We start from the raw sequence: 26,493 nt of genomic DNA on the forward strand, positions 1-26,493 counted from the left end.
AGTTAGTCTGGATAAGATCTCACCCCTTATCTGATGCCTCCGGAAAGTTTTCCGCAAAACTTGCCCCTAAATGGTTTGGGCCAGCTCTTGTAACCAAGAGACTTGGACCCAACAACTACAAAGTCAAGTGGGGGGAGCCAGATTATTTCAAAGAGGATACCGTCAATATTGTTAATTTAAAACGCTACTATGGCGTTCGTCCCTTGCACCTCCAGTGTGGGGGGGGGGGAATATGTAGCAATTCCCATGCTACATAATGTGGGTGTAAGTCTCACCCACCTGTCCCTTTAATTAGGGTCAGTAGCCTGGCCAGGTCAAAACTTCATTTCCCATAGTTCCTTGCAACCACCCTCTATTCATCCTCTCTCCCCATTGGCTCATTCAGATTTTCACCCCTCCAATCTCAGAGCTCCTTAGTAGCCAGCAGTTGTATTAAAGCTGGCTAATCAGGCCTGAGAGAGACTCCCTTTCTCAGAGGAATCCATTTAACTACAGCATTTTCTTTACTTAAATTTCAGTGAATCCATTACCATCCTTAGATAATTCCAGTGCATCCGTTCATTTTCTTTTGTCACTGTGCTTTGTCTAAACTGCTCTTTTTGTTTTCACTGTTACTTGTTTAAGTTTAGCTGTTTTTCTAGGTCTGTTTAGTGTTTGTTGTTTTATGTGTGACAGCCTCCATTTTTTCCTGATCCTCCTGATTTTTTCCAAACAACTGTTCACCATTCAACTCAACACTACTGGACAGTCTCAACAATTTCAACGTACTCAATGTTTTCAACCTTCTACAATCACCATCATTTCGGGACACTTTGCTGGACTGCCTTATTTGTGGGTGAGATCATTTCTTTTTCGTTTGGATTGTTTCTACTTTAATTTGATACTTTGTTTCCTGTATTTTTTGTTATTTTGTTACTTTGTATGGATTTCAATTACCCTGCTTTACTGGACTTGTTGGGCCTACCTGTCATTCTCCCACCATTGCCACAGAGACTGTTAAATGTAATTGTTTCCACAAGTCACTGTTTTTCGTCTGTATCTATTTATTTATCCTTGTTCTTTATCTGTGTGTGTTGTGTTTGTGAGTGTGGGTTTATTGGAGACCCTCCGGACACCATTCATTTCTACTTTGTGAATCTGTTTAGCCTTCTGTTTGTCCCTACATATTTATCTGTACCAGCTTTATTCTTACCTGTTACCTGCAATTATTTGAATTCCTTACTTATCATTATTAATTTCATTCATTTGTTCATTTTTTCATTTGTTGACATTATTGTTCACAATAATAAACCGATTGTTCTTGAAATTGACACCTCTGACGTCCCTGCTTTTGCTGTCTGTCACTCTTGCTGACTTATTTAGCTATAGGAATAGGGCCAGTAGTATCTCCTTAGGGAGGACAGTGCAACTGCTTCTCAGTTGTGCAGAGTGATCGTTACAGCCTTTCAACAAGCATGTCTTCACCGTCCTTTTTGATCTGTGAAAAAAGCCTACATTGAAACTTTTTTGCCATGACATGCATCAAACAAGGCCGGACGGTTCCTATGGTAACCTTTTGAAGAGACCCTTTTAGCAGATTTTGCTGCATTTTTAGAAGTGTGGCCTACGTCACATGACAGGTGTGACAGCTGGAGGTCCCACTGATGAGGAGGAGACTGCAAAGAGGGTAAATAGCTTTTTAATAGAGCTTGCATAAACTGTGTACATTTGAAGTCTGACAGGAAAACACAAAAAGGGTGCCGCTGTCCCCTCAGTTGAAAGGGCCGTGTGTTGTGTTTTGCACTCTTTGGCTCAAGACTTCTTTGATGGATAAGCTGAAGTATCATACACCTGTTTAGACTCAGACATTAATGTAATTACACTGTATGCATACACATTTAAAGGTACAGGCTGCTGTTTATAATATATCGGCAGTAGAAAAGTAGAAGGAAGGTTTTGAAACCTGCACACTGGAACAAGAGGTTCCGATTGATGGGGGGAGCTAGTGAAGAGGCTATAACTGATTCTGCTAGTTACTATATAGTTATAGACACTTCCAAAAACATATATACTAAACAGTTGGCGGGTATTTATTTTTTTTTGTTAGACACAAGGACCAGTGCCTCTAATGGATCTCTGATGTCCATAATGAAGTGAAATGAAAGTTTCTAAACAGGAGATGAAGTGTCATGTTACAGAATGTTTAAGCTCAAAACCGATTTGGTGCAAGTAATATACCCCTTCAATACAATAACATAAACACCTATATGGGAAAGACACACTTTGTAAAACTGTGCTGACTTTCGGGGCATATTTGTTTAAATCAAAGCTTTTTCTATCAAGAAGTATGAACCCCCACCCCCTTGAGTTTGAAAAACAGTTGCACAGAGTAAAATGTTTTGCACGCGTACATAAGAATTTTTTACACAAATGTGTGTTATTACCAATCTGGTGATATTTTATAACTCTCTCAGAAATCCTGACAACTCGCAAAGACTCTATAATTACATTACATCTGTCTTTCACACACTTCAAAGCGCTATTAATTAATTTTTCTTGGGAGCTGACCTGGAATATTTTTTGCTGCTTTCTCCTAAAACCCACCTTGTGAGGGGATGTGGAATTTTTCATGAAAACTTGAAAATCACTGCTCTGCAAATGAAACGTTTTGTTTTTCCCCCTCCAGAATAGCCATGAGGATTGGTGCTAAATGCACATCTTGGATGAAAGAATTTTAGAAATGGGACTTCATTATGAAGACTCAGAAGCTGGATCACTAAGGCCATGCTTTCACAAAACAGAAAAGCAATGGTAATCAAATCCCATATATAACTGGCTCCTTAAATAAAGAGATTTGATGTGTGAGTCAATAAAAAAGTTTTTGTTTTACAAAAATATTTTTTTCTTGAAATACTTCACATTGTCTCTGGTGCAATGCACTTGGCTATGTACTATATTCACTCTCTAGTTTACAGGGCAGGAGTCATAATGTAACTTGCAGCTTCCAGTCCTGAAATACTACAATGCACTGCAAGACTCAAACTGCACCCCTGCCAGCCATTGCATTGATTGCCCCTGTTAAGTTTTGTGCATCATAGTTGACTTCTGTATAATGTTTCATAATACAAGGGCTGTTTAAAGTATGAAACAAGAGCAATGACATGCAGAATAGATGTCTTCATCTAGACTCCTGGGTTTCAGTTTGTCCTTAACATGAAAAAAGCTAAACGAATGCTGTCTTTGTAACACTGGAATCGTTCCATGTTAAGTTAGTCTGTCACTGCCAATACAAAAACAGCCTCTTAAAATGCTTATAACGCAATTAAGAAAATGACACAAAATGGCATCCAAAGCAGACATATAATCCCAATGGAAAAGGCAGTGCTTACGGCTTAAAAAATTAAGTACAATGCATATCTCTATTTACTGCAGAGAACGAAAATGAAGAAAAGGGACATATTTGTTGGCTACAAATCTTTTGCAGCACTGTTCACTCAGGTCCTCAGAACACGGTTTAGACCATCTTTTTTAAAACTTTAAAATGAATTGGATTTTGGAAGGCACTGATAGTCAGGGTGGATCAAGCCATTCCTCAGATACTAGGGGCAGCAGTGTGGAGTAATGGTTAGGGCTCTGGACTCTTGACCGGGGGGTCGTGGGTTCAATCCCAGGTGGGGGACACTGCTGCTATACCCTTGAGCAAGGTACTTTACCTAGATTGCTGCAGTAAAAGCCCAACTGTATAAATGGGTAATTGTATGTAAAAATAATGTGATATCTTGTAACAATTGTAAGTCGCCCTGGACAAGGGCATCTGCTAAGAAATAAATAATAATAATACCGTGTGTATTTTTGGAAGCTGTTTGAACCTCGGCTATGTGTCAAACTTACTTAAAAAGATCCGGGTTTTAAAATCTCTTATTTTGTTGTTAACATAAAGAAAATAAAAAATAGAAAAGAACAAAAAGTTACATATTTTTTAAAAATCAACATATTGCACATATTTACGATAATATATATATATATATATATATATATATATATATATATATATATATTAAAAAAGCACATCATGAAATGAAGCAGACAAAGAGAGAGCGAGAGAAAAAACAGCATCATCTCCAAACTTAATGAAACAGCATCCTTTCATTTTTTTTTGTAATTATAATAAAGATGGAAAAACATAATAAACGTCTCCCAGCCCCCACCTGCTAACAGTAATTATAATAGACTCAACAATAAATGGTAAAGCAGCGCAGAGCAGCATCTTGGGAATTCTCAGGGGTCTGTGGATTAGCTCGAAAAGCCTGAATGATTAAAATACACTAATTAAAATTTTGTGTTCCTTGGTAACTCTTGTTCCAGGGCCCCTTGTGCTGGCAAAATGGGAATAAACGTGACAAAAGCAAATGCGGAATTTAGATGGAGATACACAAACAAATAAAATAAACTTTTTTTCCTGCATGTTTTTTTTTTTTCAGTACGGAGATGGTGTATGGTTTAAAACTTGCCTTGTCTCGGGCACACAAGGTATGTGCCTGCTTTAGATCTTGATATAGTTTTTGAAGACAAAATTGGTAGCAAGATCCTAAGATCAAAATACATCAAGCACTAAAGAACAAATCATATTAATTCATGCAGGACAAAACCTAATAGTGTTACACTTACGACTGATATTAAAACATTTTTGTCTGTAGTTTTAATTTTACGATATGGAAAACGCACTTATGCTGTAAACATTTACGAGCATTTCTACTTTATAAGTTTGCACTGTCACTTCTTTTAAACATTAAAGGTTAGCCTTTTTATTACAAAAAGGGAATTACGAAATACAATAAAATGGCAATGAATTAAAGAATGGCACATCAAAGCAACTTTAAAAAGCCAAAAAAAAATTGCAGCTGTACTGTTTGATTTCATTTAAAACAGTAAAAGGTACTTCAAATGCTCTTATAAAATGTTAATGTAAGGGTAAAAGCATGGTAAAGGGATGGTTAACCATAGTATAGCGCAGTAAACTAGCAGAATAATAAAGGGAAAGTAAGGTGATTTTTTTAAACTATCATGCACATTTACCATGCTAAACTAAACATTTTGCTAGGCAACGAAGTGGAAAAAAAATAGATGTAAACATGTTTGTGAAATCCAGTGTGTCACAACTGAACTAAAAAAACATGCTTTTAATACAGACTGTTTGTGACTCGTCCCCCACATCTACCATACAGTATAATGCTCTCTCTCTATACTGCACATTAGCTCATCTTTTTCAGAAAGGATGATCTGTTAATCTGTTGTTTCCTGGCAGCCCAGACAATAGGCAGACAAAAGGAAATCTTTCAGAGGAGGAGGTTTCTGTTCTCTGAATCGTAGGTAAATCATTAGCTAAACACTGAAAACCAAACGCTGATCATCAGTCAAAATATTGATTCACTTTCACATGACACCGAAGAGGGCACGGAATCAGGACCTCCACTGCTCTCTGTTCCTATTCAAGTTCACCTCTGCGAAAGTGATGGAATAAATATAATACCTGCAGGGAGAACCCAACAGAAACACTTTGCAGGAATGTATTTCAAAGCTATTTACACCCAAAGCATAATTTGCATCTGTTTAACCTTTGCTGCACTGCGACCAGCATACTGAACTTTGAATAAGTTTTTTTTTTTTTCTTTTTTTTTTTTTTTAAGGTTTTTTTTAAGAACGTGTTTGAATGCACTTTTTTCATTCGTGCCTTTGTCCAGGATAAATCAAAGTGACCTTCAAATTATTATCTGGGATTTCACACATTTTTACTAATTTTGGAACAGTGCCAGAAGAAGGTGGTGCAGATTACACAAGGGCAAAGGCAAATTCTCTCAAACAACTTTTTTAAGGATATAACACTAGCAAGTAACAACTTACTTGTAGGTAGGAGGTAGTCCATTTGTTCTAGTTTACAGCTTGTTTAATGTCCATAACATTGTTTAGTTCCATTCTGAAAATGTGTCTTTGCATCATTTTTTGGTGAAACGAAATATGCACTGGGATTATTGCAAAATCAGAAAGAAATTAATTATTAAAATTAGAAATCAAGCTTTCACAAAAAAAACAAATTAAAAAAACACTATTTCCAGTTTGTCATGTCTATTTGGCCTCTGCTGGTGGCCAGTCAAACTGCAGCTGTGCTTCTGAACTTTGTAATCCCTCTAGGCATTACTGATAGGGCTAAAAGATTCAAAAATCCTGCTGTAGGATGGATGATAAATAATTTCTCCCTATAAATTTTCTTTTTCTATTATTTATTTTTATGTATACATGTATATGTATGTGTGTTTGCTGCACTCCGGGTTTGTAGACGTGCCCATTTGTGGATGTGCTCTTTGTTAACTAAAAAAAAAAAGCAAACATGACTTCTGATATAAAAACTTCTGCCTCATTGCAATTACACAAAAGAAATTGAACACTTTCGGGTTGCCCTGGTAACCTAATTGCATCAGTACATTGCACACAGGAGCTAAAGTAACTGAATTTTGATGAAAAGGCGGCGATAATTTACGGCACTGCGAAATTAGTTGCCGTGGCGACGCGTTAATTACATCTCAAATTAACAATGCAAGTGTAGTGAAATTAAATATAAATCATATTTTCTGCATAAATTATAGGGGTTGATTAGCGCGGGGTGCCAGGAGAGAGAAAGGTTGGGACTCAGAGGGCCTGTCTGTATTTTTTTTTTTTTATCCCGTCTCTTAGAAGAGTCTCATGGTTCCGCGGGTAAAACTGGAAAGCATGCTTCTGCAAATAAGAAAAAAAAGAGGGAAAAAAAGTCCCCTGTTCTTTGAGCTTACAATAATTTATAGACTGGCCTCGCGGCACAAACAACAACTCTAAATTCAACAAAAGCATAATATGATAGCGTGCGTGTGTGAGTGAGTGTCGTGGGGAGAGGGGGCCACACAATTCCATATGAAGGGCAGCAAATGCTTATTTTTATTTGAGCAAACACAATGGATGAACTTCTCATTTGAACTGTGCCCCTTGTTTGGAAAGCTTAGTGCATAAACTGTTAAAACCCCAATTACTGTCCACACCAGTTTAATTAAACCCTAAGCCACAGAGAAACCCATAAAGATGCATTTAGTGCTGATTTCCAAAAAGGGGAGGGGGGGAGGGGGAGGGAGGAGGGGGGTGGAAATCAACGCACTGTTAAAAAAAGCTTTCTCTCGGACTCACAGCCGTGCAAAAACAGTAAAAGTGAATTATTTTCATATAGTATCTTCACTCACAAACGCAAGGAGATACAGCCCTTTATTAAGTTCATTATCCTTTAAAAAGTAAATGACTGCTTTCAATCAGAATACTACTCTTACTGCCACATCCTTTTAAAAAGCAGACACAGAACTTGCTGTATTTGCCTAAAGAGAATGGAATCCTGACCAGACTGGAGTCAAACAAGTTTATTTCAATGTCATTTGGGTTCACTTCCTTATAGGTGCTTTATTTAATTAGTACTATTGTTATTCCTCGTTTTTAAAGACCCGACACAGTGCCTGTTTACCTTAGCACCAGCAGGTTATGTTAAGTCTAAAATACAGTTTCTGTCACCAACCCTTCCCAACTGGCAAGTGCCCAGGAGTTGGCATTTGCAGGTGGTGTTCACGGGGTAGTCAATACTACAGGATTACAATTCTCCCAACAGGACTCAATATGGAGCAATATGAGAATCATCTAACCCATCAACACACAGTATCTGGTGATGTCAGATATGGTAATACAGTCGTGATAACAGCACTAACATCAACAGGCAAGATGTAAGAGAAGGCATTCGTATTCTCTACCACTGAAACTGGTTAATCCGAGGTCACCTCTACCCAGTAATGGAGCAATGGTTCTTTACAACTGGAGTCTTTCTGATACTCTTTGTCATTTCGAACATATCAATACAAAATGAAATAGCAAACCCTGTTACCACTAGTCATCTGATCAAGCGAAAACCCAAATTGTTATCGGCAAAAGATATGACTGCAACAACAGTCTTTTTGCAGGCAAGCTCGGATCAAATGCTTTACTACTGTAACTTTCCAGCAAAAATAACTAACTTTGAAGCTTGTTGTGTGGCTTTGGTGGAATTGAGGTTGTGGTTACTTGCAGCGTATAATTTCTTCTTTTTGTGTCTTTTAAAGACATTGCACTGTTGATTCATCTGATAAACAGGTTGTTGTTTTTCTGCACAGCAGAGCTTTGTAAACTTCAGGGCACACATCTGGATTATTGCATCCCCCTTAAGGCAGCTGGAAAGGGCCTAAGGGATACACCTTCCACTTGACCCAGATTATTCAGAGGTATTTAGATTCCCTTCCCTGTCAACATGCCATGGGACTTCTATGCACAGCAGTGACATCTCTGAAGTTTATAGTTACATGTTAGGAATCAAAGATGTATCTGCTTGTTCATTTTCAATCTTTTTTTGTATGGTGTTTTGGCATGACCCTGCAGAGTATTTTTTTTTAAAACTGCAGCAGGAATGCTTTGTTTTGCTAAATGTTTCTTGTATGCCCTTGGTAATGTGTTGCAGAATCATACTAAATATCCTTTTGTATGATTTTGTCCTCACCAGGATCTTGACTGTCCAGTCTGATTCCCTACAGTTAAAACTACAGTTTGGGAATGTAAATAAGCTTCATGCAATCTTGAAATTAAATGATACACAGTAATACCTATAACTGATATCATAACTGGTATTACTAAAAAGGGGATGCTGCATATTTAATGCTGCATAATGAAAAGCATAATGAACAAAAATTAAAAGTTTCCAAGATATAGCCTTCCTTGGTGCATCCAATCAAAAGCCAGAACTCATGCATAAGTAAAGAACCTTAACCTAGATTTTGAATGTCCGTACCAAGTTCCATCACAACATGACGAGTGGTTCTCAGGGTATAACAAAATAAATTAACTAAGAGACATAGATGTAGTACTGCATATTTTTGGTAAAAGGTCACATTCCCCTAAAAGCAGTCTAAAAACAAAAAAACCCAAAAATAAATACACCAGGATGCCTAACCCCACAGAACATGTAGAACCTTGGTGTATTTCAGGGACTCCTCCCCTGTGTCATCCTGCTAAAATATCTGTGAGTCAACCTATTTGAACTGTAGCCAGCTTCCTAATTCTCATCTTGCTTTCAGTTTCCTCCATCCACATTTTTCATTTGAACCCGTGCCAGTCTCCCCTTTCGGACAGCAAAGCTTGCTCACAACTTTCGAGCTAGTCATTTGACTCCACTTTCGAAGGAGGCTCTTACAGCTGCGGGAGGAGACCCCTGGCCCTCTTATGTGTTTATTTCTTATTCTCTTTTCCAGCACTTTTGTTCTCCCTGCATAGATCGCAAGGCTCTCCATGCGGCCTCAGAGCGTCAGCCGAGTATGACCTCTCTGACTAGACGACTCAGTAAGCCAGACAGACATTGGTTTGTCCTCCTATCCTTTCTTAGTTTCCCATTGGAGGAAGTCCATCGCTTCCCGGCCTTGGAGGTCAATCGGTTCGGCCTCACCTCAGCGAGGGCGGTTCTCCGAGTAGTCAAGGGGAAACCCCTATTCTACAACCAAGTCACAAGCCCTCTGTTGTTATTCTAGTAGTCCCTTTATGCAGGCCTGCCTCCTACCTCGTTAAGTGTGCTTAACTTGCAAATGGGCTTTTATTTAAAGGGGTATGAGGGCACACATAATATTTTGCATGATAAACAATTGTCATACTTGCTATCTGTGTTTTTCTGTAGCACGGAAGATCAGATTATAAACTCATACCACGAATGTTTATTTGTGACAGAGCATTAACCCTACATGTACCCCTCTAATCACTCCCTCTTCTGGTTAAAACACACTTTCCCTGGAGAATGATTTCAGACAATTAGACAGGGACACCTCTTTCAATCAGTGACCCCCAACCTGTGACTACAGCAGGGTATGAGATCGGACCTCTAAGGCTTTCACATGGAACCCTATGATATAACCTTCACAATAAAGGCCAGTGTCTGTGTCTACTTGAATACACAGCTTTGTATTGCAGGTGCACACCTGTCACAGTGGTGATATTAACCGCCACTGAATTTCAAATAAAGCAAGCAGATTTGTAATTATTTAATTCAACCATTTTTTTCATTTTGAGTTGTGTCAACCCTGATTATACTCTAGACTGACATGCTGCACGCAGGTTTAAATGTACTCTTAAAAAAGCCCAGAAAGACTGGACTTCAGAATAGCAGGTGACTTGCTAACTGCATTAATGTCAGACAGGTAAGGGGAGAGGGAGGGCTCGTTCACATAATTAGTGGGGGGCTGAATTGAATTGAAGCTGTACAGCCAGTTGAACCTAAACCTACTCTTAAAATAATTTAGGAGGGGTCTGTACTAGCAGCCACACCCCTTGTCAACCCCACCCCCATGGAAACACGCACCCACAAACTCCTGCTGTATACATACACTCACGCAGGCAGCTGGCTAACACGTTGTCGTTCCATTGGAATATTGCTTATTTTTTCTACAACTATCAATACTTTTGCAGCAACTGGGCGTTTGTGAAACAGTTAAAAAAAGGCTTGTTATGTGTACACACACATCTCCCAAACTGCCTCGGATGTATCTGCTACGACTTACCTCATAGCGTCGAGAACAAGCCTCCAGAGAGATGTCAAGGGGATGAACGGAGCGCAAGCACAAACAGCAACAGGAACCGACTTGAGTCATCTATATTATTTATACACCAGATGGATTCTTTTTCCTTCCATTTTTTAAATAAAGGAGACCCATTTCGCCTTTGAAAAACGTAGCCTTAGCTGTTCTCAGAAATATTAAGAACTAAACCTAACGCGAAATCAAACACGAGTACACAGTAAATGAGAAACCAAAATGATCCAGTCTGTGGTTCAGTACTCCCTCTCTCTCAATCTCCTAAGTAACTACATTACAATACTCTGAAAACGATGGCCCTTTTTCAACTACGAGTCTTACACACACACAGACACACAGGCAGAGATGGGGTTTTGACCTTGTGTGAAAGATATAAAAAATGCTGCTGCCCCGGGGGACTCTAACTATCTTGCATATTGCTGTTAAAATGTCTGCAAATTTTAATACACTGCGTGTCATCTAATCAGTCCTTGGATACCAGCATTTTTTTTCAAGGCAGTTCAGTTTTCTCTCGATATTTTGGTTAAATAACAAAATATTGCAAAGTATGTTTTTTTTAAAAAAAAGTTTCCACTACGGCAGCATTACATTAAAAACAGCGTTCGTTTCAGCGAGGTCGAGTTGAATTTGATAGGGATGAGAGCCGTCTGTTTTGACACTGGGTAACTAACTGGTTATTGAAAACAGCAGCTGCTCGGGGTGTAAAGCATTTCAAAGCATTTCTGTCAACTGCCTTTTCGTGAACATTTGTCCCTATTCGTCTACTCTCAGTAAAACTAACACAACTTAAGCGAAAAACGATGTTCAGTTTTAAACAAACTATTTTCTTTCCTCTCAATAATCTTTCCCTGGTCAAAATGATCTAAAATATACAGCAACCGCAAAAGTACTGTATGAATAATATTTTGGTCTAACAAACAAGTCATACGTATTCTAAACGCTAAGTTATTTTGTAATGTTATTAAATTTATAAACATAGTATATAAACAGCCAATACATAACTTTGTTCAAACATTTACAAGTTTTAAATATTAAGGAAGCAGAATGAAAAGTATTTAACTACAGTATTAAATCATAGCTTTAACTAAATATGACTCTTCTACTTCTACTGTATTAATCTTTAATAAAAACGTATATTTTAAAATAAGATTTTTATAATGATAGATTTTGCAACGCTAATCCCGAAACAATATTTCAATAGCTTGGATTACAGCCTTTGGGAACACCACACAAATACGTAAATATATACCACATTTCACTGAGATTTTTATACTTAAAAATTAATCTGGAAAATATGATCACCTGTCGCAAAACGTTGTATTTAAAAGATTCTACTCCAAATGTACGACCAACATGAATAATTAAACTTGTTTCTGTTTAAAGAAAATACAAAACAATGTAAAGATTTTTATTCTGCTGCAGTTGTGCTCTTGACAGTAACTTTGCAACAGGCTCTCCAGCCTAAATGTTAGTGTATGTCGCGTTAAATTGTATTTTAACTTCATAAAGAGGTAGTTTAACCTAAACATTTACTGTACGCATAAGCAATATATTCCACACCACTGCACGATATCTGTATCCAATACCTTTGTTTTAAATTACTCTTACAATTGTATATATGCAATGTGAGCATGCAGTTATTTGAAACATAACGCAACAGTCAACAGTGCAGTACTGACAACACTTAATGTAAGTTTAGCAGGCAGATCATGAAATGACCCAGGCTACTTTACTTCTGAATAAAAATAAATCAGATCAAATGTAACAACGACATGTACATACGAAAAACGCACATCACAATTTTCACTGCTTTACAAACAATAACGAACGGATATTATTTATTTAAATTTTAAAATGAGACGTTCTTGTACAGCGATCTGCGCTCTAAATGACCTCTTGTTTTAGCTAGTGCCAGTATCTATAATTACTAAAATTAGCTTGGTACCTTTCAAGGATCTTCCAAGTTCACAGGAAAACAAAACAAAACAAAAAAACACAAAACACAATAACGAAAACAAGCATGACTTCAATGTCAATTGGCAAACGTTTCTTTTTTTTTTTTTTTTTAAAGATTTAGAACCAACTTTGAAAAGAAAGTGGGTTTAACTCACCAAGTACAGCAGACTAACAGAAAATCTCATATCCCCTGCCATAAAAACTCTCAGTATCAGCTGTCCTCAGAAATCCAATCACTTGGTCCACACTTTGAGCATTTGCTGTGTTTTTAAGAATGCACACTCCCCTTAATATATTCTTAACACCATGCACTTCTGAGACTTTTAATGCAAAAAATAATACATGTTTTAGGGGCAATGAAGGGTTTTTCAAAGACAGAAAGACAGTGGCCCAAAGAACTGATTAATGACCTACCCAGTATCGTACTAGAATAACTCAGCCCATCAGAGGCACTTGGAAACATTTATTTCAAAACTTTTAAAAAAATGACCATACAGAAAAAAAAATGCTTGACACCAGAACATTATCGCTTTTCTATTAAATGATCAAAAAAGACCACCACATACAGCTGTGGATCAGCTATACAGCAATATACACATGTGTTTACAAGTACATGTCTTTCTGAGGCTGTGTGGTCCAGTGGTTAAAGAAAAGGGCTTGTAACCAGGAGGTCCCTGGTTCAAATCCCACCTCAGCCACTAACTCATTGTGTGACCCTGAGCAAGTCACTTAACCTCCTTGTGCTCCGTCTTTCGGGTGAGACGTAATTGTAAGTGACTCTACAGCTGATGCATAGTTCACACACCCTAGTCTCTGTAAGTCGCCTTGGATAAAGGTGTCTGCTAAATAAACAAATAATAATAATAATAATAATAACAAGCACACTCACAATAGGTATAGCCCCAAATGCCAAACAATAAAAGAAAGCCGATCTAATGTGCAGTGAAGAGAAACAGCTAACCACTCAACGCAAGCTGTGTAGTGCTGGCTTACCAAAAAAATCAATGTACTGTACTGTACTGTACGCTTATCCTCTAGAAAGTTTGCAAAAACAAAACAAAAAGTGATATTTTTTTTTTTTTAAATGGATATCTTGAGAGCTTGCTTATGTCAGTTGATGCACATATATGGTAACGGTAGAACAAGTGATGTCATTTACCCAGTTCCTCATGTGTCAGTGTATATTAGATAATAAGATGGTTCCTCCTTGAGGACACAAGGGTTGTTTTCTGTTTAAATCTCAGGGTCTGCATGATGTCATAGAGACTTAGAAAGTCACCCAGACCCTGATATTGAATTCCTGGACCGTATTCTCTGTTAGTGTTTACAGTACACACTGTACTCCAGTGTTGTACTATTTATACTCACTCTTTTTACAGAAACTGTGAATTTCACCTTCACAGTCTTTGGGTCAAAACTGCTAAGCTTTGGCTCTTGTTCGCCCGATCGCATTGCTATCAACTCCACTGAACATGATCAAGGATATCATCACATTCATGGACTAGCAGGGACAATGACTCAGTGGGTTGATTGCAACCTTTTCAGTCCAGCACCCAATGTGTGAAAACATAGTTTTAGACCAATGCTCCCCATTTTAATGATAAGCTCCACTAAGAGTTGAGAACCATAAAGTAAAACAGAAGGGGAGGTAAGTGGATGGGCGGGTTACGGTTGTTTTTCTGTTAGTAATGGTATGCACATTAAATTACCTACAGCACTGATCACCCATACGAATTGCTACTGCACTTGCTTGTAGGTAGGAGGTCCAAAGTGGAGTATAATACCCTTGATCATATTCCTTTTAGCTGAAATGTTGCACCTTGCATTCTAAATGAATCAAATGCTGTTCATTCCAAAGAGCTACTCAAGTCCACAGACCCTATTTTGAAAGGGAGCGTGCAAAGTTCCCCCTCATCTTTTTTTTCTGCCCAGATGACTGCTTCGATTTCTGTTCATTGGACTCCGATCCCCATTAATTATTAAATAACTGAAATCCAAAGAAATCAATTCTTAAATTTTAGCTAAAAGTAATAACCAATAATAAACAACATACATTATGTAAACAGGGTTGGAAAGGGTTGTACAGCAGGCGCTGGCAACAAACCAAAACTATAACCACAAGCCCTTATAGTGTTTTTTTTACCAAGAAAAAAAAACACTTTACAAAACACATATTGAGAGCCAGTCACACTGTGGCTAACTAAGCAAACACCAGCATTTGATGCAAAGACAGGAAAAAACACAGTAGGTTGTAAATTCACATTTCTAATTGCTTCCTCATGTTGAGCAATCCCTGTGTTCAGTTTTAATTAAAAATTCCGATCTCTTTTTTATGCTTCGATCTCTGTCAGAAATGAATCCTTTTTTTTTGTGAGGCTTAATTAAAGCTTGCATTAAAAAAACCAAAAAAAAAAACCAAACAAAAAAAAATGGAAGAAAACAATAACAAATTAAAAAAAAAGTGCCTTGCTACCAAAAAAGGAGATTATTACCAGAACAGACAACCCAGTCATGTTTTAAATCACAGCATAACCTGCCCGGACAAGGTAGAATTTGAGCTTCTCCTAATTTAATTGGGCATTACAGCAATTTGATCTTTGTTATAAGTAGCTATTCTTTTTCTTCTTCTTACGTAATGCTAAAGACACATAACAATTGAATAACTCAATTAGGTGCCTTTAGCAGCACAGCAATTCATGGCTTTATAGGATGACGTCTCTTTAAAAAAATAAAAATAATAATAATCACAAAATAAGCATTGTTATCAAGAAAATCATTCGCTTGTCTTTAAATGCAGAGGGCTGCAATGTCTTTCCTGGTAATGCTTTGTGTGAAGAAATGTAGCCCTGGCACGTTTTCTTCTCTTTTACTTTTATGTATTTATGTATTTATTGTGCAGCTTCACAGCCCATAAGATCTTCAGATTTTATTATGTATTGCAAACTTTACTGCAACTAATTATAAAATGAAAATTACACAGCATGTCCAAAGCTGTTGTACCCGCAGCATAGTCTTTCTCTCCAGCGGAACCAACTTTGCCCAGTGCTTACTGTATAACAATGATTTTTAACACTCACCTAGCCTAGGGGATTCTGATGAACACTGCCTCGGGATGGTGGGTGGGGGGTTGGCTGATCTCTAAAGGAACTTCACTGACAGATGTGGGTGATGGCTTTAAAAGGACAGGGAAGCATTAAGAGACTATGTAGCTTTTAAAACTCCCATCTCTCCACCGCCTTCTTCCAGTAATTCTGATGCATGTGTACAAGGAGAACATTTGCAACGAGAAGCCATTCCTATTGCAATTGGTTTAATGGTACAGTAATAACTTTGCTCAAGTACAATTGCTGTAGCATTAACCTGCTAATAGGAGTACTTTGCTGAGAGAATCGGAAAACATTACAAAAGGTCGAGTGAAGGTAACTAAGGCTTTTTTTTTCCTGCAGGTTTACATCAGTTTGAATCAGTAATATACAGTACAGTACCTCTTCACTAAATAATGGCTTCAAAGTTTTTTGTAACTGGTCGTATCCCTTTAGAAGTTTACCACGCTATTTCTGCACAGTATTTTTGCAGTTTTACCATGGTTTCCCCTGGTTATAATACGCATTTAGCATAATTTACCATGTTTTTTTTAAATATGCTTTAACATACCTCTCTATAATTTACAATACTTGACCATGGTGTATTACACGTTACTATGCTTTTACTAAGGGGAACTTTTATAAGGGACTACAAGAAACACCTGCTGAGCTGATATAGGCTGAAAATCTTAAATACACAGAGAAATAAAAAGAAAACAGTAGGGCTCTACACTTCTAAAGCACAATCTGGGAGTGCCGACTACTGCACTACATTCATATAGAATGTACAGTATACTGTAGAAGAACAGTGTAAAAGGTAGCACTGTACACCTCTTTTGTTACATCTTACCTGTAACAACACAGCCCTAAACCCTTGTTCTGTAGTGTCTCTATATTAAGGTGACCCCCTTCCAGCAACGTTTGATCAATAGCATTGTTATTGAAATATCTGAAAGTCTATATTGCAGGGCATGATCACTCACAAGTCTGTAAACCATGGTATTATAAAAAAAAAAAAAAAGGAAGGAAGAAATTTCCTGAAATTCTGTAGAGGACAAGGGGTTAAAGATGGATGAAAAAGCCCCTGGGATTGTGTTACTGTACTGTCTAAAGTTTAAACAAATACACTTTTTTCCGAGGCCTACCAAAGGGCTCATATCAAAAAGTCAAGACCCTCCCAACAAGATTAAATAAAACCCACAGAATAATGCGACCTCTCCGGGGAGAACTAAAGGGAAACGGCTTTGGAGAGGGAGGGGGTTCTTTCGAGGAGGCTGGGCTGGTTCAAAAACCTCGAGCTGCAGGAGAGGGCTCCATTACATTTCACAGCTGAAATTGTTTAATAAAAGAACATAAAAAAAAAAAAAAAGCATTTGATCTCCATTATAAATAGCTAAACAAACAATAGCTACATTCGGGCAGTCAACAGCAGGCAGACATGTTAGTGGTTGTGTTCCCTGGATGAAAACCAATTAGGATCGCCCACCTGTAGGGTAGCAGAAAGTACAAAATCTTAGGGGCACACACTCCAAACCTTCTGGAAACTTGAAAGGGTGATTTCAATACATTTCACATGGCTATTTAACCCAACCAAACAATTATACATTTCAAATTAACAAAAGATAAAATAGGCTAGGCTTAACATTTCTATTTAACTTCGAATCTGATAAGAGATTCGATTAGCTGTGCAAAAAATAAACAGAAGGATTTCCGGTGGAAGCTAATGCTGATGGTGACGTGAGAACGTTCCTGTTGGCTCCCAAAATATAGCTAGAAGAAAATCTTCAGGTCCTGGGTGCCATTATGCGTGTGTTTGCAACTATTCTGCAGCTCTGCCCAACTGTTTTGCACCTGCTCACCAAGCTTTAGATGACAAGACATGTACAGTACCCCCCCTATTAACAGCTGCTTTTGATACAACTGATATCAATGCCACAGGCGAATATTGGTATAATCCACAAGGCCACCAGTCATGCGTCAGACCACACCATCTCACATGGGAGGGCTTTTTTTTTTTTTTGTAAATAAAGTGCCAGTGCAAAATATATTTCATTAGCTAATTAAACAGTAGAAAACCTTACATATTACATTGCCTATTAAACCCCTTTGAGATCATTGTTAATGGTGACCTGTTAATGGCAACTGGGATTCTGAATCATAATAATAAAAAAAAAAAATCTCCTGTTGTTTTTGATGGGCCGAAATATGAAACACTGACTTCATAATGGGAACAACAGAATAAAAGGGTTCACTAACCTGACACTTCCATTAGGGGTCTACTGGAAAGTGAAATATTTGATCGCGAAGGGAAATTGACCAAAAATGAGCTGAAACCAGATACAGACAACTTACTTTACTCCTGCTCTCAGATACTATATGCGTGTCACTCAGTCTTAATACGCTTTTGAATTTTCACTTTATCATGAAAATAAGAGATACTCTTGGAGCAAGAAATAAAATCAGCCAGTTTCACGCTAATGGGTAAAGTAATGGAGAGATGAAACTGACACAACATCCTTTTTTTTTCTTTCTTAATATCATCAAAATGAAGGCAAATTCGCTTCTGGGGTTTTCACAGAATCAATTCAAACTAAATATTCCTCCTTTCAAAAGCTTTATATTTTATAATCGTTCTAACAAATATTGCACTTTGCAGCTTTTGGACCAGCAGCACGGAAGGAAGGAAGCACCAGAGAGTCACTGACTGGTTTAGCAGAGAACCAGTAAGCATATGATGATTGTGCAAACCAGTTCACACCATTATAAACCATTAACTTCTGTTAGAAACTTCAATAAAAGGAAGATACTAGTTTTAGGATATTCCGGTTCAAATGTTGATTAAAAAAAAAAAAAAAAAAAAAGGTGTAAACTCATTAATGGAACAATCAATTATCATTTACATTAACCTAATATAGCCGCCACGGGGGCTACACTATGTGGAATACAGAGCTTAACCCACCTGCTTTTCATGCTATTTCCGCCTGCAACTGTGTGATCACTCCACGTATGTCAGGTTTGGAACTACCCATGTCACATATTCATAATGCTCTTCACTGTGCCCTATCGTCTGTCCCTGACACCTCCATACATCTCATTAGTAATGCTCATTTCTCACTCCGTGCTAAACTCTCCTGTCCTCTTATACATATTTATGCCGAGCTGCGGTTGAGAACACGGCCAATTTGTCAAGGAGATGTACAGTCTGGGATTAGGAAGCTAATCTCAACAGTGGTTTCACTCACCTTTTCACTCATCCCTGATCAGAATGATCCGAAACCTGCAATGACAGCATGGCACTTCATGCAGCAGGAGATACTTGAACCATGAAACTACTAGACCGCTAAATTACAAGCAATAAGGCTTTAGAAGATTATTCTGCAGGTGTTATATGTTTTGAATATTGCTTTTACCTTGACACGGCCCCAGTTTATCTCAGAGGTTTGGTCAACAGTTCGGTACCCAAGCTCTTCTAAGGATGGACTCTTTCCTCTTTTAAGCTGCCGACAGTGGGAACCATGATCCCCTTGGATTGCACAAACTCTCAGTCGTGACACTTCTGAATTTATGTCCAAATTTAAAACTTGTGTTTGCCAGGGATTACCTCCAATGACTAGTTCATGTCACTGAGAAGCGTGGCATGAAAGATGCAATACAATGTATTTTAACGTCCTACTCTATTATTCATGCCTGGTCTCCTGTTGTTTTAAAACAGCATGTGCATGGCTTAAAAGTCACCCCAATGATGAATCGGGACATCATAAAGGTACATAAAACACAGGAATACTTTCGTCTTAGAAGACAACCGCTAATAAAACAAAGAGGATGTGAACAGCTAACTCCTGTTTCAGTGAGCTCAGGATTAATCGAATTGGATATGAAAGATGCGCCATGCTCTTCAAACCACGAAAGCACTATCAGTGGGAAAGCATGTGAAGCATGCATTCAAGCACCAACCAATACAACCAATGCTAAGTCACCTTTGATATGAGCATTCCACAACTTTGATCCTCATTCATATATATCATATTGAACTTTTCTTTTTCGTCTAACACTACAACAGAAATGCAGTTCTGTAATTGAACTTAAAAAAGGAGGACCAATAATAATAATGAATAATGAATAATAAATGTGAGCATTGATTGGGAGAGTATGATGTGGTTAGAAAACTGACAGCAGCTGTTTGGGGTCGAGGCCCAAGCCACAGGCCTGGGGCCAGTACCATACTGTACTGCCCCTAGCCACGGACTGGGACGGCTCTAAAACAGACGACCCATGCTTGCACAACAGATGGAACTAATGATGTGAAACAGAAAAGATCATTTCACTTGGTACACAGAACCCACAAAGAGCAGTGTGAAGTTTGAATGATAGGGGCAAAGAGAGGCCAGAGGTTAGAGCGGGCCAATTTTTATAGAGGCTGCCGAAAAGATATGGGGCAGCACTCTCTCTTTCTCTCAAACACAGAGACCCCGTTGTGGGTGATAAAGCCAGCCTAGCTAATAACACTGTTTTTGAGTGCTCAAGACCGGGGTTAGTGAATCTCTGTGTGAAGTTGAGCTTTATGGATATGGTGAGAATCACGGTACTGTGTGAGGCTTAAAGGGGCATAAGGGGATATTGAAGATGCAATAAATTCATTTAGAGAAACAATGGAATGAGTAAGGAATGCATCCAAGTAGTGGATCCCATTGTTTCACTGTAAATGTCTTTGTCACTACTTTTTATTTTGTAACACAGCATGTCTTGATGTAACATATTTCAAACAGGCAATGAGGCACAGAATATGTCAGCAAAAAAAAACTGACAAGGAACAGAGAAGAAAGCAAGACGTATTTCTTTTAAAATCCTACTTATCTGATATTGTATTAGCTGGTAAGTGTATTCTGTCTTCTCAATATTGCCTGAGGTTTAATGTGAACTGTTGTAATACTTTGTGTAAAAATAAACAGTCTTGGCCAGACAACGTGGCATCCCTCTTAACTGGATGTATTGGAAAAAAGAGAAATGCCATCTGTCTCCCAGTCCCAAAGCGTATACCGCTAGCCAGTAAAAACTGTCCTTGAATGAAGAGAACAATCAAAACCTGAACTCCTGCCTCTAAATGCGCTCTGAGACCTGCAATCCCAATAATAATAATAATAATAATAATAAACGTTCCGATATCAATATCATACATCATTTATGCAGACTCAAAATGCATATAAATACCTAGCTGTGAGGTAGTCAGCATCTCTTGGGTGGTATTAAAGTAAATGTACCACGTACATATACACATACACATACATATACACATACAATACTGGGGCAGTGTGTAGTGTAGGGAATAAAGCTCCATTCCACCCTTGAAACCTGCTTATAACATGCCTGCTCCGGTTCTACTTGCAGCAGTAGGAGGTTATACATGACAGCTTTTTAATTGCAGTTTTTTAATGTTATTTCCTTGTTTTAATTGACATATAAAACGCAATCATACCCTCAGTTTAGGGTTTATTACTGCCAGTTTGGCCATTCCCTCTGCGTCGGGTATTACTGCCTTAATATATGACAACAGTGATAGAGAGAGAAGTTTAGTATAAACAACAGTTTGAAAAACCGTCCCTCAGCTCCTCATGACAGCCTCATTTAAAATAAAAAACACGATGACCACTTAAAAATGCTTATTCTTCCACACTGAGAAATACTGTTTGAACAATAACTGAAGAGATTTATTTAGCAAGTCCTTGGTGGCTGGAGAACCAAATTAAATTGAAAGATCTTCAAACATTACAGCATCTCAACTCCACATTTATTTTAAGGTTTCATCTTTAAAGACCTGACAAACACTTTACACTGCTGAGGCTTCATGTTAATGGGTGTATTCAAGCTATCGGATGTCTCTGTAGCTCATGCTGTAGCTTATGGAAGTTTAAAACTAAACGATTTGGTCAAAAAGTTTTAGTGTTCACGTTTGTGCATATGGATTTTGAACTAACCAAAGACTCTTTCATCGGTGGATTAGGAATAAGCCAACATGCATTACTAAAGCCAGCATGTGAGTGTCTTGTAATACCTTGCAAAGGTTACCCTGATGCTTAGACAAACTATATTACAAGGCAGTATGAGATTCAGTTTAGCCAAGATAACAATATCTGTGTATGCCTCGTGGGGTCTGTGTGATGGGGCTACTCGCGATGTTAGGCTTCTACATTTTGACTCCCAAGCACATTAGTTCTGATTAAAATGACCTTCATTAAATCAGCTACCCTTATTATAACATACAGAATGCTTTGCTCCCCGGGGCGACATCATAACGAGGGTGGAAGCGAATGTTTCTGCAAGGTTTGCTGGATTCCATTGTGTTGCACAGGAGAAGCCTGGCCCCACTCCATTGTGGTCTACTATTTATTCCTCTCTGCTGATATTTTTATACTAAGTGGTCAAATCACTTGCACAGGGCTTACTGTAAACACAAGTTTTAAAGGGAAGTTAATAGCAATGAATATGCAATTTGGAGCTTGATGTCAGACTTGCTACCCAGGAAAGGAAAAATCTAAAACCCACTGGGCCATATTTTCAAATCCCACTAAATGTAAGGATCTACATATTTTGTGTTTATTATTATTATTATTATTATTATTATTATTATTATTATTATTATTATTATTATTATTAGAAATTATTACAAGTTAATTTTTTTAGTGATCCCAGTACAGACTCAGAAATAAAAATAAAAATTTCAAGGGGTCTGTGCAAGCATGTTTTCATGTGTGCTGCTGGAAAAATACCATTCTTTAAAAGAAAAAAAAAGGGTTTCCCCCATCAAACATGCCCCCCACCCCTTATATAAAGTTTTTTTTACTTTCTGTAAATGTGTTACACTTTCTCCTTCTAAACGACTAGCTGTTTATAATGCACAGGGTTTCTGATCTCATCATCATGCTACGGCAGTACACATTGCTGGCACTATCTCACTATATTCATACTTAAGTGAAAAAGTAGCTGGATCGGGGTCCCTTGCAGATGGCTGTGAAATTCCCACTCCTGCTCCGATCTGGACATGCTCGTTAACCTCAATTTTCTGCAATTTCTTCTAAATTGGCCAGTGGGTTCCCTTTAACCAGCACTTGGCGCGGACTCTGCAGAGCATCCAATATTCATTCTGCCTGCCCCTGGTGGATCTCCAGAGACAATGTGGTCCTCAAAAAACATTAGGAATCCTTCCCAAACCTTCATGTCTTCGCAATGCCACCCCCCCTCTCTAAACCTCCCCACAGCAACTGCTGCAAAACAGTGTGGATCAGATTCAGAAACCACGATACTGTATCTCTTGGCAAGACCTGCCTCTAGGCTGTAGCTGTCTTGTCCTATAAACCCCCTCTTACTGTTGCACGATCAGTCATGGATAGGGACAGGCGAAGCATGCCACAGCTGCGTTTCTATTTATTTCTGTTTTGATAGCAGTTTAAGGTGCGATATCATTTCAACCTCACGACAGTACAGAAGACAGTAGGCCACTTACTGGATCCATTCAAACCAAACTGAAGATGTTGCAAAACTAAATAAATATTTAATGTGTTAGTCCAATAACAGCTTTGCTATTTCTTTCTTAATTTGCAACATTATCGTCCGGTGTCATAAATCTGGATGAACTTCTGTGTTGAGTGGTATAGCCAATGGATCTAAACAGCACTAGATCTAAATGCTGCCTCCGGTATTAGATCATTAAAATGGGGCCTTGTTTTGGTCACTATGATTATTAAAGCACACATTACCAACAGTCTCTCGATTGTATTTTTGTCTTTAAAAGCATGTGAAGAAAGTTATTTTAAAAAAACGTTTTTTAAAAAAAAAGTAGTGATACATAGATCTACCTAATAATAATAATTTGTAACAAAAAAAAAATCTAACAATGGAAAATATGCTTTATCACAGTTCTATGATATTTTCTTTTTTTTTGTAGTATACTGCATAATGCACGGTAAATTGTTAATGTTTTATAAGGGCATAGGTGGAGAGATTAGAAGACAATTTATTGATACAGAAATCCATGTTTAGAACACTAGTGTCTTTTGCATACTGAATGTCATCCAGCTCTTTGGAGGAGCTGGATTGCATTCTCAGTAAAATGAGTTACAATATATATATATATATATATATATATATATATATATATATATATATATATATATATATATATATTGTAACTCATTTGAACCTCACGTGAACCTACTGTATATCTCTACTCTGTATAGGATGCCTTTGTTCTAGCAGTGGAGAAAATTCAGACTTTGAAAAACAAACATCACACTTTGACATTTGCATTTCATTTGTTAAGAAGGCTCCAGTTGTTTTTTTTTTGGTTTTGTTTTGTTTTGTTTTTTTAAATCTAATTTCTTAGGTTGCTATGCCAGTTCTGGCAATTGGTTGAAAGATAAATTGAGAAACCTTAAACTGAGTGACAGATATATGGGCCCCTAAAGTTTTAAGGAAATTCAGAGCTGGCACATGCTTCCTTGTATATCAGCCTGTGTCAATCTATTTTTAGGAAGCTTGTAGAGCAACTTGAACATTGTACCAAATTGTTCAATTTACTTTTATTTTATTTAGTGTCCACTTGACATCAAGGTGACCATCCTGAACTGAACATTTACTTAATGAGATTTGAAAATGTTTAGACTTCTCCTGCGTGGCTTGGAAAAAAAGAGAAAAAAAAATGTTCCAAAACACAGCATTATAAATGCATTTGAAATCCTGGGACACTATTCAAAATCTTTACACTTCACAGACATAATTAATTTAAAGAATGTTTAACCCAAATGAAATGCAAGTTAAGGTTCATGTCTAAAGAAATTAACTTTTCTGTAAGTAAGAAAGAATCATTGCAATCTAGAGGAGATGGAATTCCTAAACCCTACAATCTACCCTACCTTGATTTTAACCCTATACAGTGTATCATCTAGATATTGTGTGTGTATTATGGGTCTTAGAGTATAAGCAGCAGGTAAGGCGATATCTGTGTATACGAAGAAGAGGGCTTGCCTTGCATACAGGAGATCCCCAGTCTCAGTCCTGCTTGAGTAGGTCATTCCAACCTGATTTTCCTGGGTGCTTTAAGGTCTTTGCTCTCCCATCACGCCAAGAGCTGAATGTTCTGATGCAAGGTGGGGTGTTGGGCCCTGGGGGAGACAGCAAGTTGACATTTTGATTGATTCCTCGTTATAAACCTGAACTAACACAAGCTTAACTGAGACCACTGGATCATCTTGAAAGTATGAAAGACAGTTATAGCTGACTGAACTTTCCGAAGGGAACGTTCAAGTGTAGTTAGCTAGCACAGATGACTGGACCACATAGGCAAGCACAGTCTTCTGCCAGGTTTAAAGAAACTGTGTGCAGTACCAGGCTCATATGCAGACCCTTTTGTTCCAATACAAATTTAACTAAACACTAAATGGTTTGCACGTTTACGGACAGGCTGCAGGTGTACCAGGACCTGCAGTGCAGTGCCCTCCCTCTGCAAGTAGGAGCTACTATTGAGCAAGAGAAAAAAAAAATACCTAAAGGGGGAGAAAAATAAAAAGGTTATAAAAATTAAGCAAATGTACACACATAAACACAGACAGCTCTGTGTCTTTTTAAGCAAATATTGTGCTGTTTCCATGGTTATTTCTGCTTTGAATATCTGCCCATCCCTACGGAAGCACACCTTTTTCTTTATTTAAGCTTTGGTCTCATATTGTTCCAGTAACTACCCACCGGAAGCAGCATACCCAACCATCACACATTACAGCTTGGGGAATTAGTTATTCTACTGGTTACTTTGGTAAATTCTCAAGGTTCTTTTGAGCACCAATGGTTTACAAACCATTTATCTATTACATATATCTATTACTCAACCCATTGAAACCTAGAAATGTATTTGTCAGTGACATGCAGAAGATATGGGTTATTCCATGGAAATCCACACTTCAACCAAACTCTTCTTACTCCTTGACACTCACTCGCCAAATGACAAAGACTGACGCCCGACATCCAAATGACAGCTAACGTTTAAATGTCTGGATATCTTTTTTGTAGGAATTGCCATGTAAAATGTATATATACATGGTCTTTCCTCCTAGGTTGAATCCACACGGTATGAGTGCTATGTGATTTCTGGAAGCAGTAGGATCTACAGCCTGGTCTGCTAAGTTACAGGGCCTCTTTTACTAATTGGAGAAAATAAAACAAGCATACAAATAACCAGGAGCCGGCCCACTTGTCAAGTGTGTTTCACTGCTTTATCTATTAAATTAATTCGAAACTTTAGTTGCTGTACAGCTGTTATTTCATTGCAGTAAAAAAAAAAAAAAAAAAAAGTAAAAAATAAACCCTTGGATAAAAAAAGCGCCCTTTTTAATTTTGTATTGGTTAACTTTAACTTTAAATAGTTTTTTTTTTCATAAAGATTTTCACCTCTCAGTAGTCAAGTTGACCCCCATCCCCCCCCCCCCCCCCATGAGATTCAGGATTTGACGGTGTTTCATTACATTTAAAGTACAATCACAGACAGCAAGACTTCCAGGTTAACAAATATTTCTGTAAATACATGTCTTCCAACTGCAGTAAACTACCGGGAAACTGTTCTGTTTAAGCAGAGACATTTGTTATTATTATGTGACCATGTCATTCAATGAAACAGTAAATGGGAGATTTAACTCACTGTCAAAACAAGTCCTCTACATTTAGTATACAAGGTAACACTTTAAATGAAGTGTTTATTACTGCACTGTAATTACGCTTCTCATGCGGTTGAACAGTAACTACAGTACATTGTGAATACTGTACACAAC

The 26,493-nt window shown here is 37.8% G+C and overlaps 1 protein-coding gene across 6 annotated transcripts in view; it reads right to left on the reverse strand.

The window, feature by feature from the left end:
• Positions 1–26,493, reverse strand: part of LOC117432391 (zinc finger protein castor homolog 1-like) — a 192,779-nt gene that overhangs the window by 128,792 nt on the left and 37,494 nt on the right. For 5 of the 6 annotated variants that reach the window (XM_059002409.1, XM_059002410.1, XM_059002413.1 and 2 more), the window contains one exon: positions 24,701–24,837. The gene's annotated coding sequence lies outside the window, so the exon portion shown is untranslated. Of the gene's footprint in view, positions 1–10,610; positions 11,491–24,700; positions 24,838–26,493 lie in introns of those variants that run through there. The other variant, XM_059002414.1, reaches the window with a different exon arrangement.

The sequence above is a fragment of the Acipenser ruthenus genome, chromosome 27 (genome assembly GCF_902713425.1).
Source record: "Acipenser ruthenus chromosome 27, fAciRut3.2 maternal haplotype, whole genome shotgun sequence".
NCBI lineage: Eukaryota > Metazoa > Chordata > Actinopteri > Acipenseriformes > Acipenseridae > Acipenser > Acipenser ruthenus.